A 12678-nucleotide genomic window follows, 5' to 3' on the forward strand; every position below is an offset into this window, starting at 1 on the left:
TGCCCCAAGGGCAGTGATCATATCGCTGGGGGAGCCACCTCTCCTCCATCTGGGGAGGCTGGGTGTGCCTGGACTGTGGACCCACCCCGAGGCCTGTCCCTGCCTGGCCCCCTCCCACAAGGCCCCCCCGCCTGCTTCTCATGCCTCTTCCCCCGAGGCCCCCCCGCCCACCACTTGCATGTCTTCATCTTCTCCCCAAGGACCCTCACCTGCTTAGCCAGGCACATCTCTTCGCCCCCTCCCGAGCCCCCATGCGGGCGGAGCAGGGATGGGAAGAGGTGGAGTGAGGGCAGGGCCTCGGGGTGGAGCGCGGGTGAGGCCACAGCCCGGGCGCCCTTTTGGCAGGCTGGCTGTTGGCCTCTGATACCTGCTGCCCACGCTGTCCCCCCTGTCTCAGCTCTTTAGTTCAGCTGTCCAAGCAGTCACCCCCAACTAGCTCAGTGCTTTGACACATGCCATAACAGAGCTGAGAGGGACCATTTCCAAAAAATTCACCTAAGAACCCCACTGAATGACCATGTTTTCTGGCTTCTGCTAAGGTGAGAATCATTTAATGATACCAGGACGCACTACATTACAGGGCCATTTCTTCTAAAGCATCCTCTTTACAACACTTTACCAACTGTATATTGTGCTTTATACCAAAATCGTTTCACCCACCATGGACTAAATCAGTGTTTCTCAACAGCCAGCCCGTGGACTGGTGCCGGTCCCTGAGATCTCCCTGACACAGTTTAGGAAGGCAGCAAGCCAGTCTCTGGTATCAGAAAGGTCGAGAAATGCTAGACTAGTGGATCATGAGGGAGCCTTCTGGAATTAAAGTCTATCAGTCTATGAAATGCAGCCACTTGTGGGGTGGAACACAATAGGTCAACAGCACACAGCAACACTTAACGGCACAGGCCATGAAGGAAAGAATGTTAACCCACTGAAGCTGCCGTTGAAATTTGGCCACCCTTTATCAACCCTGCTCTTGCAAAAAGCACCCTGGGATTTTTAATGACCCCAAGTAACGTCTTGTAGGACAAATGATCCTGCCAGCAGCACAGTGCCCCTGGCATTGCGCTGGGACACTGGGTTCAGTACTGACTCAGAGCGAAATGCATTTGAAGCAGCACCCCCGGCTTTACCATGGTGCTCTCCCATGCAAGCCCTGGCCAGCTCTGACCTTGCTTAGCTTAGGAGAGCTAGTGAGGCTGGTACGCAATGTTACAAGGGAGAAAAAAAATCTCTTATCACCGGTCAAGTCAAAATAAACATCTAGGATGAAACGTTCTGTGTCACAATGACCAACATGCCCAGGGCTCTACTTCACCTGCTGGAGAAATCTCTAGGAAAGCAAGAGAGGTTGGCAAGGCTCTGGGGGTGTCGATTACCGTTGCAGGCAAACTATGGTCTCGATAATTCCTTCCTGAGTCCAAGCGCTGCTTTTAGTGACTCGCTGGTCGGCAGATTTCTGGAGAGCTTTACGTAAGGGCTTTATTAACGCTTCTGATATCACATTGACACTGCGGTAGTACCTAGCAACCACAGCCAGACAGGGCCCCTTTGGGCTGGACACCGTCTAAACATGTAATAAAGAACAGTTCCTGCCCTAAAGAGCTTACCCTCTAAATTCCACTGGATCAGCCCTCTGTGCCTGATGTAGCTGGGGGCGGGGGATGGGGCACAAATGCCCCCCATGACTTGCAGGCACTGGCCCAGTCCTAAAGCTCAATTTAAGGCATGCCTGCACTGGAGCTTGTAATTTCCAGCTCCCGGAGACATACCCGTGCTAGCTCTGGCTGCACTAGTGTGCTAAAAATAGCAGGATAGCCACGGTGGCACGAGTGGTGGGAGGGGCTAGCTGCCCCAAGTACGCCTGTAGACCCAGGCTTTGAGATTCACTGCCATGGGTCTCTGCTTGCTATCAAGATGTATCCTTAAACAGTCATCCCTACAGCTGGGAATCCCCACACATTCAGTGCAGAAGGAATTCAGTTCCTGCAGTGGTTCCCCTCACACGCGAGCACTTCAAGTAGGAAAGGAGGTTCTTTATTAGCAAGACTGAATCTCTGAAACTGACTGAATAATACAAGCCACATAGCCTGAGTTAGCCCCATGTAAATCCAGAGCAACTCCCCTGCATCACAGCTTGTGTCCTTGGTTACACCTGTCAGGAATGGGTGTGGCACGGCGAGTGGAGGATTGTGATTGGTGGCCTGTTCCACGCTCTGCGCTTGGATGCACAAAGTCCAAGGTGGGAGGGAATCAAGCCTGCAATTCTGCATTTCACTGCTGCGACTGGCAGAATCACTTGTGCCATGGGTAAAAAAAATTAATCAGCTTAGCTCAGTGCAATTAGTGTAACATGGTTTAAAAAAAGCCAGTACTTGGGCAGTGTCCACACACACCTTTACAAAGGTGTTTACTGTGAACTGATCATTCACTTGAGATAAAGAGCTACAAGCGTAACTCGGGCTTGTCTTCTCAACTCAATTGTCAAACACACCATAGGCATGGGAATCTTGGCCCAAATCTTCTAAAGAGGGTGCATGTGCCTTTGAAAATTTGGGAGACACTCGGACAGACACATACAGGATATATATTTATGAGAACTAGGTAGCTAAATAAAGTTATGTCCTCCAGGCCTAGGAAACCACAACGCGATGTTACTGTCTGTCACAGGCACAGCTAGCATGAGTACCACCAAAAGATGTGGTCAGAGATATTTGGATAAAGTAGCAGATAAAAAACAATCCCCCAGCCAGGAACATGTGTCTGGGGCCACCACAGATGGCACTGAGGTCATCTCACCATGCTCAGGGGACAAAGGCCATGAAGTTATGATATGTGCTGAGCAAAGATATGTCTTTGGTCTGACGGAGATGACTGAAGCAGGGTAGCCCTTTGCTCTCCTAGCAAGGACCAGGTATGAGATTGTTGCAAAGGGATAAGCGCCTGATTAGAGACCAATCCATTTTGGAACAGAGGATTTGCCAAGACAGATCAGAGCTTTGGACCGGCACAGCCAGTATCCTGTCCCTAGCAGGCGCCAATTCCTGATGCCAGAGGAAGGCAAAAAACCCAAAACAAAGCAAAACACTCAGTGAACTAAAAAACCAGCACCAAGACTCTCTTAACGCCAAGTCTACACTACAGACTTCTTCATGTCACTCAGGGATATGAAGAGTCTAAGGGTAGGTATATACTACCCGCCGGATCTGCAGGTAGTAATTGATCTATGGGGGATCGATTTATCGCGTCTCCTCTAGACACAATAAATTGATCCGCGAATCGACGCCCGTACTCCACCTCGGCAGGAGGAGTAAGCAGCGTCGACGGGGGAGCCGCAGCAGTCAACTCGCCGCTGTGAGGACGGCCAGGTAAACCGAACTCAGATACTTCGACTTCAGCTACGCGAATAGTGTAGCTGAAGTTGGGTATCTTAGTTCAATCCCCACTATACTATAGACCAGCCCTTAGACTATGTCTGTACTCGGAGTGCTTTACTGGGATGGGAATACCTGCACACTATACTTACAGTCCCATGACAGTCTCTTTAGATTTTATATTTTTCCACTGGGGGATGGGGGAACTTGTGTTACTTCATTTTATCCTGCCCCTGGAGGTGAGCCCACCCTGCACTCACCCCACAGCAGCAGCTCCTGTCCCATGGACCTGGGCCCAGTTCCCCATGCTGGGGTTGAGACCTGGTGCATAGGAACACAGCACTGCTCCGGTTTAGCCTGGCCAACCCTCTCTCAGGACACATCTGAGTGAGCAGCGCCGTGGCTCTGTGCACCAGGTCACAAAGCCAGAATGGGGAGATGGGCCCAGCCCTGATCCCTGTGGGACAAGAGCAGCATCAGATGCCACTGTGGGGTGAGCATCTCATTTTATGTTATTTTATGCATCCTTTGGAGTTTTATTTAGACTTATTTTGGATTTGCAAAAAACACAGGGCTCTCATTATACTGGCAAAGCACCTCTTGTGAGGACACAGCTAGACCAGTGGGACCTGGATTGTAAAGCCACCCACCATGAACCCAATTCATCTGCAGAAGGGGAGTCTGCTGGCACAGCTACGTCACTCCAGACGACACCTCATCACATCCCTGGCTGACAAGCTACGCTGGCTGAAGCTCGTAGCGTAGATCCGGCCTTGGTCAGGCGGCGAGCGAAGCACAAGGCAACGAGCGTTTGTGATATGGACTGGGGCAGCCTTCACTCCCTTCTCCTGCAGACTTACACTCAGTGCAGCAGGGACTGCGTCTTTAGACGTGCCTGGAAGGAGCCTAGTACTGTCTAAATAATATATATACTATTAAAGATCACTGATCGCTTCTGAGTGGCAAGGCCCGCTATATTTGCCAGGGAGAACAGCTAATTGGGCTACTTTGGATTCCCAAAGCTCCGAACTGAGGGTTGCAGTTTCACCCGTTTTCTATTTTTGAAGGGTTTCCATTTGTTTCCTTTAGCCTGCAATCAATGAGCCCACCTCCCTCGCCCTCACAGATGTGATTCATCCAGCCTCCCAAACGGTCTCTTAGAAAGGGAGCCCAGAATGAATCCAACTACATTTCAAGTGTTTGTTTGCAGTGGAAGGGCCGTGACATGTGACTAAAGCTTTTTCCCAGACAGACCAGCCAATCAACCAACCAACTAGCCAACTGGCAACATAGAGGTTCACATCAGCATCTTTCATGTCTACATGCAATTACATCAACTAGCCAGAAGAGGGCTTCTGTCTCTATGGCAGCCTTGTGATGGTTCTAGGAATGTCTTCTGATTTGAGTGTAACTCGCTAAGCATTTCATTATGAGTTACTCTGGGTTTCCAGTAGAGTTTTTAGGTTTTAGGGCCACCTCCTACCCTTTAGTTGAGTATATGAGATCCGAAAAAATGAGTAAAGAATTCACCGGATGACACACAATACAGACTTTCAAGCCACTAATTGTGAAACAAGAATCAAACACAATTTTTAAAAAAGGAAACTGTCAGCTCAAGTAGGCCCCAAATTTAAGTGTTGGAAAGAAAGCTGTTGAAATGACTGTGCACTTTTGTTTTTACAAGTCTTTCTTTTTAAATCCCACTGAAAGCAATGTTTTTAAAAATAAACATTCCTCTGCAGGCTTTCCAAACACTGCAGCATTGGACTAGTGCATGGAATCTCTAAAAGGAAACTGACGAGAAACTGGCTGAGGGTGGGAGGAGGGCGGTAGTGGAATTGATCAGTTTACAGTCATTGGTCAAGGGAACAAAAAGAAACCAAAAATTACTGAAAAGTAAAGTAGCTGATTAATGTTCTTTCATGTTTAATAACCCAAGATGTAATTGTAACATGTGTGAGGAGATTAGATGTTTAAAATCTTTTGATTTGACTTGACAGGATTCCTATATGCCACTGAATCATGTAGCTTTGCCCTATATGGCACTGAATAGACAATCCTGTATGGAAGAGATCTGAATAGAAAGTGAGAACTGTAGACCATAGTAGTTAGTTTAATTGAAACAACCTGAAGATAAAGGTGCACATTTTAATACTGAGGGTAATTAACCCTCAGAACAGGTACATCCACTCCATCACTTGAAGATTTTAAATGGCGATTGGATGTCTTTCTATAGGATATACTCTAAACTCAATCAAAACTGATGGGCTAGATACAAGAATCACTGGGTGAAGTTCTACGACCTATGTTATGCACGAGGTCAGCCTAGTTGATCAGAGTGGTCCCTTCCGCTCTTAAAATCTATCAATTATAAATAATCCTAGGACAGAATTCTATTTGTTCTGTGGGTCAAAACACCCTCCTGGAGAGAATTTCAATTTGGATAGGGTTTTTGGAGTCATTTCTATAAAACTCTATTGGTTTTAACCCTATTCAGTTCGACAGGGACTCTTCCATAAAGGAAGAGGAAGAGGTTTTGCGCATACAGCTGCTAGCTCAATGGCGGAGACTCTGAAGTGCCATCACAGTGCAAATTAATAATCCCGGGAATGTCAGCGCTGCATTCGGGAGGCAGACTGCAGCCTGTGTAGGCAGACCCGAGTCAGCTCTCACTGATCTACCTTGCTAAAAACAGCAGTGACGCTGCAGCACTATAAGCAGTGGAACAGGCTGGCAGCAGAGGGTCGGGTGGGTTTGTACTGGTACAGTTAGCCTGTGCTGCAGTGGCTTCACTGCTATTTTTAGTGAGCTACCCCAGTCAAAGCTAGCTCAGGTACAGGCACACAGGCTGCAGTTGCCCCTGTGATTGCAGGGTAGGCACCCGCCTCACAGGGGTTGGTCCTGCTTTGAGCAGGGGGTTGGACTAGCTGACCTCCTGAGGTCCCTTCCAACCTTAATCTTCTATGATCACCAACGCCCGTCACCTTTCAGCACAAACTGGGTCTGTCCCTCAGTACTCCTGCCCTCCTGTGACCAAATCCTGCCCTGAATACATCCAGGCTGCCCCTAAGAGGAGCAGAGCTTGTCCTCTAGAATTCAAGTCCCCTGTCGCCAAGATCTGATGCGTGGCTCAGAATCCAGGGTGTAAGAGCAGTTGAGGCCAGGAGTCTTCCCAGGATATTTACCACCTGGGGATATATGTGAATCAGCAGCGGCACTTCGACCTCCTCAAATGCATTTGAGGACAAAAATCTGGAAGCTCAATCCCTGCTCGGCCTAGCCCTGCAGCCTGCAGGTGTGCATAGGACTCGTGGGGAGGGGGAAACACCCCACGACATCTTCTCCAGCTCATCGCATTAGAGAACAATCCTGCTAAAAGGAAGAAACCTAAGATCATTCCCAGTCTTCCCAGGGAATGGTGGAGGGCCTCAGCAGCCTTGTTCAGGGCTGATGCCAAGGAGATAGGGTTGTAGGGCCAGATCCTTTTTGACTCCCATTGAGAGCTGTGCCTGCTGACAGAGCGCCCGGGGTGCATTCATGGTCACATGCAATCCTTTTCAGAGGCACTTTGAGCTCCTAGGACAGAAGGTGCCATAGGGGTGCAAAGCAGCAACCCTATTAAGACTGCTTCAAAGGGCAGCCGAGCGATCAGACACGAGACAGTGACATGCTTCGCCAAGGTCGAGAGACTCAGTCGACCACGCGGCTGTGGGAGGCTTCACCGAAGCCTGCAGAGGTGGGTTGCTCCTCACTGTCGACTGCGTGGCTCTATGATCCATCTGTTTATCTACCTGCCTATCAATCCAGGCGCTGCCAACAGACACTGCCATTCTAGAATTCCTCTGTGGTTTCACACTCCGCTAAGCAAAATGAATCCCAGACTGATACGGCCAGAGCCCTCTCTCTCCTGTCCCTGCTGAACTAGCCAAAGTTAACATACGGCCCTTCGGCATGCATGGATTCCGCGTTCACAACAATGCGCCACTTATGCTGACTCAAGCCCCTGTCGTAAAGCCTGTTTACGGCTGTTTAAATTTGCACAGGCTCCTTGCCAAGAGAAAATAACCAAGGCCAGAGCCAGTTACATTATCACAGTTGTGCTCAGTCAGCCACATAAAGGAGCCATTTTTGAAGGAAAGGCTCACTTGTGTATCCTAAAAACTGCAACATTTGCATCGCAGGGGCCTGAATTAACTGTTGCATTATTACTGGGAGCCAGTATAAAGAACTGCCAAACTTCCTGCCCAGGCAGCGTGGCTCAAAGGTCCAGCAGTTTAAATATAAACAAAGCCAGTGGCGTGTGGAACTGTCCTATTAATAAAGGAAAAAACCCACAAAAACGATGTGCTCAAAGCTACCATGGAAACAGTGTGCTTGCCAGGGACCTGAGAGGAGACGCTGCCTCCTTGCAGGAGGAGGATAGGCTTGTGGGTAAGGGGCTGGAGTGGGACCCAAGAAAGCTGGATTTAATTTCTAGCTCAATCTTCATGTGTGACCTTGGGCAAGTCACTTAGGTCTTTCTGTGCCTCAGTTTCCCATCTGTACAATAGAATAATACATCCTTTGCCTGTCTTGTCCAGTTAGGTCTAGGGGTACGCAGAGGTATTCCAGGGGGTACGTCAACTTATCTAGATCAGTGTTTGTCAACCTGGGGGTTGTGAATCCCCAGGGGGTCCTGGGACAGGTTTAGGAGGGTTGCAAGTGCAGGGCCAGAATTAGGGATGGCAAGCAGGGCAATTGCCTGGGGCCTCACGCCAGAGGGGACCTGGCGAAGCTACGTTACATACTTCAGCCCCAGCTGGCAGGGCTCAGGCTTCAAGGATACAATAGCTTGGAAAGGCTGAGAACCACTGATTGAGATGGTAAACTCTTAAGGGAAATGACCGTCTCTTCCTATGTGTCCGTACAGCGCTCAGCACACTGGGTCCTGGATCTCATGGGAACGTCTAGACACTACCATGATATTAACAAGCATTAGCATGCTATAGCCAGTCCTGCAATCACTTTGGATTTTATTTTAAAAGCTAATGGAGATGCTAGAGATTGAAGCCTCCAGAGGCTGATGTCCTGTGTGCCCAGGAAGGCCGGAGCTCATAACACGTGCAGTCTGCTCCCTGGAGGGCATTTGCTGGGAGGGCCATTTGGGATGAAAATGGCCAGTTTATGCAACTAGCTCTCCTTGCACATGCAGTTGGTGGATTGTTTGCATGGTGGCAACAGACAGATGAGCCCAGCAGGAACACAGTTTAGGAATTGGTCATTTCAACATTTTACTGATGGGACATTTGAAAAAGTTGGGTGTTTGGTTTTAAAGGGACACTCTCTAAGCAACTGTTTGCACTCAGTACTGTAGTGTCTGGTGGTACAAGACAAAAACCAGCTTGAAAAAAAATCACCTCCTGTGTTACTGAAAACAGAGAATGAAATGGAAATGGGAAGATTTTCTAAGAATATGCTTATAACCACCTATGCTGTTTGTTTGCTCTTTTACATTTCCCTCAGCTGGGACTGGGCTGGTCTGTTTCACTTCTTGTTTATGGTCAATTTCATTTCTTGCTTCTCTGGTGACTACCACAAGCGGATTGTTTCTAAGACTTGGTCTACACCTAAAACTTAGGGCAACCTAGCTATATAGCTCAGGGTTGTGATAAATGTCATGCCCTCTGTGACCTAGGTTGACCTAACCCCAATGTAAACACTGCTAGGTTGATGGAAGAATTCTTCCATCATCCTAGTTACCCACTTTAAGGGGGTGGATTTATTACATTGATGAAAAACCCCCTTGCGTTGATGTAGGAAGCGTCTACAGTACAGTGCTACACGGCACAGTTATGCCGCTGAAGTGTAGACAAAGGCTGAGCTTTAGTTCCCAGCTGTGCAGGTGGGTGTGTGGGGTGGGAATTGGGGGATGTTTACATTTAAAAAATAAGTTAAATTTGAAAACAGTCTGGATGGTGCTGGTGAGAACCATTCTCCTGTGCAGCTCCTTCTGCCTGGAGCAGCCTCCCTGTATTTCTCTGACCCACCAACTCTCATCTTTCACTGCCTCTCTCCTCCTTTGCCTGCACCTCAGAAACACTCCTCTCCCTTTGCTACCCTTGTTTCGCTTTAACACTGTTTCTCTCCCTAGGAAGTGGCTTTTGGGCTGCAGCTTGGCTGAAGGGAGCTATACCAAGTGAAGCTGCATTTGACTGTATTGCCCAGCCTGACGTTTCTGGAGCTCAGCGTGATCCCACTTCTCCCAGTCATAGCCCTGCTGGCCCATCCTGTCATCAGTGTATTTATGCTGTGCTTATCACCGGAGTGTCTCAGCATCTGGTTGCCCTGCACCATTCCTCTCTCCCCTCGGAAGTGAGCAGGCCCCACGCTGGTGAGCATTTCCTTGTGTGCCTTGCATGGCAGGCCTTGGAGGAGTGCTCCGGGACGCAAGGGGCCGTGTTGTCAGCCCCTTGGCAAACACAAGATGACCACCACTGGGGACTCACACTCCCCATGGGGTTCTATTCAATACTCCACACACGCAGGGAGACAGGTCTGGCCCCATTTCCTGGGTGGCTTGTGCCATTGCTCTGGATGTTAGAGGCAGGGAAGTAGGATCCCTTTCTTTACTGCAGATGCTTGCAGCTTTGTCTCACTTCTGAGAAGAAAGCCCCTTTTCGGGGAGCTCTGTAACACGGGGTGACTTGAAGGAGCTTCTGCCAATTTCTAATGGCAAACACTGATGCCTTTGACCAAGTTCGGAGTGGAGTCTCAGGGAGTCTGACCCCTTCTCCCAGCCCACATGTAATACCAGCACAGACCGCTTAGACTCACACCCCCTTACCAGCATGCGACTTACGAAGAGGACCTGCCGTGTCTGAGCTCATGTCACTCGCAAACCCAGGGGCCTACGGACAGCAATGCCGAAAAAGGGGAGGAGGGGCATGGCAGGGCCATCTCCTACTTTCACTGACACCTCCAGGCAGCTCTTCAGTGTGTAAGTTCAAACTCCTGCACATGTTGAGCACCCAGCTGGAAGCAGGTCTAAGCTAGTAGAAGGGCATGTCTAGGCTGCAATCAAACACCTCTGGCTGGCCTGGGTCAGCTGGCCCAGGCTGTGAGGCTAAAACTAGCAAAGTAGACATTTGGGGGCTGCACCCCGGGCTCTGGGACCCTTCTCCTGTGTCGGGTCTCGTTCGGCCTTCGGCTCCAGCCCAAGCTCAAATGTCTACACTCCAATTTTACAGGCCTTCAGCGTGAATCAGCTGAGCTAGGCCAGCTGCGGATGTTTTATTGCAGTGCAGACATGCCCTGAGAGTCCAACAAACCAGCCTACATATCGCCTCAGAATTTAGAAACAATTCTGCTGGGTTTTCATACGTTTTTCCTCTCTCTCTCCCTCATTCTTTATTCGCACCTGCATGAAAGCAGGATCTCCGCTGCTAGATCACAAAATCCTACTACCTAAGGATAGAGACAGACAAAGACCAATTAGGCCATTCCTGCTTCGGCCAATGCAGCCTCTGGGCAACAGGTGATCAGGAGTTAAAATGCAGCTACATTCAGTCCCAGATGAGAATTCTGCCGGCTGCTCATTCGCTGCCCGGAATCAGGATCTTCCAGGTGTACCACAGCTGGTTGTGGTGGAAATGATTGTGATGTCGCAAACATATTCAGGCAGCTTTTGAAGCGAAGGTGGAGGGGCCCGGGGGAGGAGAAATATTTTTCCCGAAAAAGAAGCATGTTGTGATTTTTCTCTTGCAATTTTGGACAGTTTCCCACCTTGTTCCCATCATACTGCCCCGGCCAATTGTGCCATATTATACGTACATGTAGAGGAAAAAATTCCTCCCTTTCTGCCAAAGTGAACTTAAGCCTGATGAATAGTATTGTTGTTAAGTCACTAGGCTGGGACATAGAAGACCTAGATGCAATTTTTGGCTTAGTCACAGACTCCCTTGACCTTGTGCAATGACCTCACTTGAATCGCTCTGTGACTCGGTTCTCCAGCTGTAAAACAGGGATAATAATATTTCCTGTCTCTTGTCTTTTGTTTGTTTCGTTTATTTAGCCCATAAGTTCTTCAAGGCAGGGGCTGTTCTCACTATATGTACATACAACTCCCAACACCATGGGGACTTGATTTTGGTTGGAGTCTATGCAGCTCCCTGCACAATGGGGCCCTGATCTCACTTGGGGTCTGGACAGCGCCTAATGCACTGGGGCCCTGATCTCGGTCAGGGCCCCTAGGTACTACCATAATACACACAATCATCCTGAGTTTGATTATCGGAGTGTGTAGAACTGCCCAAGTCACCGGGGATGACCTGATCATTTTCGGTAACTCCAGCCACAAAACACACAGTTGCTCAAAATGAGGAATATACAGAGGGAGTGGTGAAAAAAAAAGATCCCGTGGGGTTTTTCAGGCAAATCCCATTTACTGATGAGGGCAAGAGAAATGCCAAAAATATGAGCTAAGCCGTATGGTTTGTCAGCAGGCCCCAGAGCGCTTGCCTCTGCATCCAGGGAAGTGGCACCCACCACTAGCATCCCTCCGGAGACGGGTATAAACGAGACCCCAGCCCTGTAGTGTAGGAAGAATTGGGCTACAGTTAGAAAAGCAGCCTCTGGACTCATCCCCATCCCGTCCCCCCGCCCCCCAGCCTTGTTTATTAGTTTTAAAAGAGCTCCGTGAGAAAGAGGGGTGATGATGAAAACACTTCTATTTTGTCTACCATGAATATACAGAAGGCTCTTTAACCAGCAGCTTAAAGATTTAAATGATACTCCGGCAGGTTAAATAGAAGTCTCTGAAGCCAAGTCTTTGGCTGGGGCTGTGAAAAATCACTTCCTCTTGTCAACTGGCCCTTTCTCAAAGCCAGGAACTGTGCAAAGTTTCTGTCTCTTCTTGCTAGGCTGCAGCTTAGCGTGAAACTTCTGAGCCCGCGAAGGAGCTGGTGACTCCAGTTAAAGTGGTAACAAAGGTCAAGAGCAGGGGAGGGCAGGCAGTGTGCTGGGGGGGTCTGTTTGCTGGGACATCATGGAACCAGCACATGGAGGGAGCGGGGAGGAGAGGCATCACTGCAGCCTGTCAGAGGATAAAGACCAGAATGTCTGGATTGCAGAGCTAGCCCCAAGTCCCGCCTTGTCAGCTGGCCATACCTTGGAAACTTGCCGTCACTCAGCTACTGCCGGGGCTCAGTTTAACCTCCCATGAAATGTGAATTTCTTGGCTGAAAAGAAAATGAAAAATATGTCAAGAATGTGTGTTTGGCTTGGCGGCCGGCATGGTGGATCACAGCCTCCAGGCGTCTAAGCCGAGCTT

Source organism: Gopherus flavomarginatus, chromosome 14 (genome assembly GCF_025201925.1).
Source record: "Gopherus flavomarginatus isolate rGopFla2 chromosome 14, rGopFla2.mat.asm, whole genome shotgun sequence".
NCBI lineage: Eukaryota > Metazoa > Chordata > Testudines > Testudinidae > Gopherus > Gopherus flavomarginatus.